Source organism: Bufo gargarizans, chromosome 5 (genome assembly GCF_014858855.1).
Source record: "Bufo gargarizans isolate SCDJY-AF-19 chromosome 5, ASM1485885v1, whole genome shotgun sequence".
NCBI classification, from domain to species: Eukaryota; Metazoa; Chordata; class Amphibia; order Anura; family Bufonidae; genus Bufo; species Bufo gargarizans.
In genome coordinates, this window is record NC_058084.1 from 37,148,216 (window position 1) to 37,154,409 (window position 6,194).

A 6,194-nucleotide genomic window follows, 5' to 3' on the forward strand; every position below is an offset into this window, starting at 1 on the left:
CACTTGGTGCGGAAGTGTGTATATAAGAGGATACTAGAGGCAGGAGTGTTTATATAAGAGGATAATAGAGGCGCAAGTGTGTATATAAGAGGACACTTGATGCGGAAGTGTATATAAGAAGATACTAGAGAAGGAAGTGTGTATATAAGAAGATACTAGAGGAGGAAGTGTGTATATAAGAGGAGACACGGACATGGGCTAATTCCTGGCCTACACGCTCTTTTTACACAGCCTAGCCTCGCAATGTATGTGTGACTGCATTGTGCCTGCTGGGGAGCGCTGGCAATTGATTTGCATGGTGAAGCAGGGAGTGGCCGCAGCCTATGTAACCATTGCAATCAACTGTCTCTCCTCCACACAGTCGTACCGTCAATGCATCACCTAATATTAGCAGGACTACTGGGGCGTCCATGGCACTACACAGATATATGTAGCAGTAAATGCATCTGCTCTACTTGTTCTATAGTCCTCATGGTATAACCTGAGCGCAGATAGCGGCACTCATCTGCCAAGTGTAGAAACATCACTAAAAAACCAGCAGCTTTCCGTGCCCCCTTCTGACATATGCTCCTAGGGCCCCTGTCATAGGGCGGTGTAGGCCTGGATATGTTGCACAGTGTTCTGGGTGATAACTTTAATGCAGCAGTTTTTTTTTCCTTTTTTTAATATAAGATCTTATATTTCAAAAAAATCTCTGGTTTTAATGATCTTTAGTTATTATTATTAACTTTTATTTTAACCTTACCATGATAATTGCTGAAGATTAGTGAAAAGATTCTTGTAGTTGTAGATCTCAGCTGGTAATGTATTATCTGTATCAGCCATGCTATAAGTGAGACTAATTGCTGTAGTCGGACACAGACTGAGGATGAAGTACCACAAGTCACAGCATATTCTCATTTGTGATATTAATGGCATGTCTACAGGATACGCCATCAGTGTCAAATAGGTGCAGGTGCCACAACTGGGACTCACTCCTATGACCATAACGGGGCCGCCAAAGTGAACTGCTGTACATGCTTTGCCACCCTCCTTTCATCTCCAGCACTGGCTCAGCTATTTCCAGGAGTCCCATAGCAGTGACTAGAAACATTGACGGCAGAGAAAGACCACACAGTCCATCTAGTACGCTCTTGCATTATGTTAGGATAGACATGTGTTTATCCCAGGCATGTTTAACACTTTGATGACTTCTGCCGTATATATATGGCAGAATTTGTCACTTTAAAGATGACGGCTGCTCGTGGCTCGAGGAACCAGAGGGTGCTCGAGGAACTAGAGGGTAGGTTCCTCTGGATAGGACATCGGTATCTGATTGGTGGGGTTCTGACACCTGAGACCCCTCTGATCAGCTGTTTGAGAAGGCAGCGGTGCTCGAAATAGCACCGCGGTCTTCTCTCAGCTTTCCCTAGACCAATTGATGGCACATTCATCAGTCATGAGGCCTAGGAGCCGCTCAGCTCCAAAGAAGTGACTGTACGCGCTGTAAAACGCCCTACGCCCCAAGAAGTGCAGGAGCTTCTTTGGGGCGTATTGTCGCGCGTCACACCTCTGTTTTTCATTGTACTCCTCTGTGTTCAATAGCAAGAACGCGCGTACCACGCGTGTTTCCAAGATACAAAAACGCCCCAAAATACGTCCAATAAGAACGCCTGTAAACAGCGCTTATCGAATACGCTCAGGTGTGAACCCAGCCTTAAACTTCGGCAAGAGATAGCTGAGGCAAATTATGTTGCTGAACTGAACCTTAACTTGTGGAAGGAGATGCCACTGTCCCTTAAGAACCATTGGTTAGACTTAGCGGAACATAAGAGATTCTTTTTTACAACAAAAGTATTTTGAGGAAGGAGAGGGGGCTGGTCGACTATTAGTGAAAGTAGTGCAGGCCTAACAAGGCTCTAACCATATTGCCCGGTTAACCAGAGAGGACAGTGTTGAGGTCACTGAGTCATCAGATACATTAGTCACACTTCAAATATACTATGAAGACGTCCAAATTGGGAGTCACTCCTGAGGAAATAGGGAAGTACTTCACTAATGTTTCCCTGCCTGCTTTGTCTGAGGACAGTAGGTCCTAATTAGAGAAACCTATTAGTGCTAAGTAACTTAAGGTTGCTGTAAAACGAATGCCTAATGACAAAGCCCCGGGAATTAGGAGTGGGCGATATAAACAAAATAAATTTGGGCAATGATATAGATTTTATCTATATCGCCCTATCGCGATAGATGACAGCTCCGTGGACTCCTGACTCTGCACCGCGCTGCACTGGCCAGGGCCTTGGGTGCACACAACGTCAGCGGGCTGGCTGACACTGTGTGTGACGTCAGGTCCCTCCCAGTGCATGCTGGGAAGGAGACGCGGTCCGTCTCCTGCAGACTCCATCAGCCAGCCGCGCACCCTGCAGGAAAGGTAAGTATATTAGCAGGGGCCCGAATCTACCCGGGAAGAGGGGTTGGGGGGGCAGCGGCTGGGATGGAGGATGGCTATGGCATGGGGCTGATGGCGCTGGCTGGGGGACATGGATGATTGCAAATAGCAATGACATGGGGCTGATGGTGCTGGCTGGGGGACATGGATGATGATGGCAATGGCATGGGACTGATGGTACTGGCTGGGGGACATGGATGATGGCATGGGGCTGATGGTGCTGGCTTGGGAACATTAATGATGGCAATGGCATAGGGCTGATGGCGCTGGCTGGGGGGCATGGATGATGGCAATGGCATGGGGCTGATGGCACTGGCTGGGGGACATGGATGATGATGGCATGGGGCTGATGGCGGTGGCTGGGGGACATGGGGCTGATGATTTGCTATACCACAGTCTGTAAGAAATAAAAATAGTGTTTTTATAAAGCAATTAGCAATACGTTAGTTTAAGAAGGTTTTTCTTATTAGACAGGGCTCCAGATGGCGACCAAAATGGTTGCCAATGCGACTTAGAATTTACAAATGGCGACAAGACTTTTTAGTCTTGTCGCCATTTGCGACTAGACCCGCCGCCACAGTTCTGCAGTTGAATACAGCAGCGGGCACAGGAGCTGATAGTTCTCTGCCCCGCCGCCGATGTTCTTCTCAGCAGCGCAGAGGAGAAGGAGTCTCTCCCTTGCCCCTGTGCTGCTGCCACCGCCAATAAGGATTGAGACAGGAGGAGGAGGGGAGGTGCTGTGGCCACTGCGCCACCAATGAAGATAACTGACCTGTTAATACAAATACAGGTGGCGGGTGCTGGAATCAAATAGCTGGCACCCGACCTCTATGACAGGGAGCGGCACCTGAGGGGTTAACTGCAGCGGATCGCAGCTCCCTGTCATAGAGGTCGGGGGCTGGCTATTTGATTCCAGCACCCGCCTCCTGTATTTGTATTAACAGGTCAGTTATCTTCATTGGTGGCGCAGTGCGCCCCCCTCCCCAGTATGATAAACATATAAACATTAGTGGTGCACCCCCCCCCCCCCAAACACCCCAGTATAATAACCATTGGTGGCGCAGTGCCAATGAGGGTTAAAAAAATAAATAAAAATTGAAGTCACCTCCTCCAATTGATCGCGTAGCTGCTGGTCTCCTGTTCTTTCTTCAGGACCTGTCAAAGGACCTGTGGTGACGTCACTGAGCTCATCACATGGTCCATTACCATGGTGATGGATCATGTGATGAGCACAGTGATGTCACCACAGGTCCTTTGACAGGTCCTGAAGGAGACCGGCAGCTACGCGATCAATTGGAGGAGGTGAGTTCATATATTTTTTAACCCTCAATTGACCTTCTACTAAGCATTCTGTATTAAAGAATGCTATTATTTTCCCTTATAACCATGTTATAAGGGAAAATAACACAGTGAATAGACTTTCATCCTAGCAACCATGCGTGAAAATCGCACCGCATCCGCACTTTATTGCGGATTCTTGCGATTTTCACGCAGCCCCATTAACTTCTATGGGGCCTGCGTTGCGTGAAAAACGCACAACATAGAGCATGCTGCGATTTTCACGCAACACACAAGTGATGCGTGAAAATCACCGCTCATGTGCAGAGCCCCATAGAAGTGAATGGGTCCGGATTTAGTGCGGGTGCAATGCGTTCACCTCAAGCTTTGCACCCCATGCAGAAATCTCGCCCATGTGAAAGGGGCCTAAGGGTAATTAGGACAAGGGTTCCAGCCCCTAAGGGGGCTAATAGTAAATAAAAAACACAAACACTAAGGCTACTTTCACACTTGCGGCAGTGTGATCCGGCAAGCAGTTCCGTCCGCCGATCTGGATGTGACAGAAAGCATTTATGAGACGCATCCGGATGCGGATCCATCTCACAAATGCATTGCAAGAACGAATCCATCTCTCCGCTTGTCATGCGGACAGACGGTTCCGTCTTGTATCTTTTTACACATTTTTACCGGTCTGCGCATGCACAGACCGGAAGGACGGATGGGGAGGCAAGTCTTCAGTTTTTTTCGCTGGTTTTCTCTTTTGCCTGATCAGTCAAAATGACTGAACTGAAGACATCCTGATGCTTCCTGAACGGATTACTCTATATTCAGAATGCATGGGGATATGCATGATCAGTTCTTTTCCAGTATAGAGCCCCTAGGACGGAACTCTATGCCGGAAATGAAAAACGCTAGTGGGAAAGTACCCTAAAATATTAAGTTTAAATCCCCCCTTTCCCAATTTTACATATAAAATATATAAACAATAAATAAAAAAAAACATTACATAACGCTGCGTCCTAAAAGTCCAAACTATTAAATTATTAAAAAATATCTCCTATACGGTAAGCGCCGTAACAGAAATAAATAAATAAAAACCATGCGATTCGCCATTTTTTGGACTGTTCTATTATGGGCGGAACGTTTCATAAAATGCAAAATGCACACAGCTTTTTTTGGTGTTTTTTTTATTTTTTTGCGTGGTATTGAGTATCGCAATACTTTTTTATGGTGACGAAAGCGAATCTAAATTTGGGTATCGAAACAACCCTATGCTGATCTGATCGGCGTAGCGTTGTCACGATACCAAAACTTTGATTCGGTTTCGATTTGGCGACTAAAAATTTTATTTGGCTCCTAAATTTTTCAGTTCAGGAGCCCAATGGCTACTAGGTATTTTTTTGTTTTGTCTGGAGCATTGTTAGAGTACTTGATTGCTAAAATAATCGCTTATTGCAGCCCTAGATGTCATCAAGCTGTGCCTGTTTTGGTCGACTGGAGAGCATGGAGCTTACACGTGGGGAGGAAGAGGAGGTGCTCGTAAAGAAGACCGGTGCGGTGTCGGTCATATGGACCTGGTTTGGGTTTAAGGAGTCAGATGTTGAGCAGAAAAATATAATCTGCAAACTATGTCGGGCGAGAATAATAGCGAAGACAGGGAATACAACTAATTTGTTTTATCACCTCAAAACGAAGCACGTTTTGGAATACGAAGATAGCCAAAAACTGCGCCCTCCACAAACGCCCAGTCAGTCAAGTGGAAAGAAAAAAGGTGCCCTTGCCCCTACACACCAGCAGACTGATATTTTAAAAGCATTTTTTAAAGGCACTCCGTATGACAAAAAGAATCGGTGGTGGATTGATATTACAAATGCCATTACCCTGTACCTGTTGTAAGGGATCGCATCATTCAGGGGGTCATAATCACCCAACTTTTTCGCAGACAACAGGTTTTAGTGTCCAAACTGTGCGTTTATTTTAGTCCCTTCAGCACAATACAGATTAGTCCAGTTATCATGCACTGGATCAGTTGTGATTCCCACATACACAATCAAACAAATGTTTGCCTGGCTCCTACCTCACTTATAGGGCACAGTTCACAACTGCAACTCAGTCCGGCTTTACTCAGCCAAATAGTCCACCCAGGGAAGGTATCAGGCATCACATAGCCTTGTGGTCCCTCATCCCTGACTGAGACCACCTAGAGCCTCCGCAGAACTCTACTTCACAAACACTCTCCTTCCCCCAGACTAGCACCCTGGGAGATGCTTTATCCCAGCCTGATTAGAGCAGGCCTCACCTGGGAATCCCTTCCTGCAAGGGAAAAACCTGCCCCGGACTGGGGGGGGGGGGGGGATTGGGAGGTTCCACTGCCAAAACCTACCAACCCAATCCAAGTAAAATCCAGCCCTGAATAAATAAAGAAAATGGCTCCAGCAACTATGTTTGCTGAAGCCAGCATTATCCTGGATTTCATCCACCTCAGCCA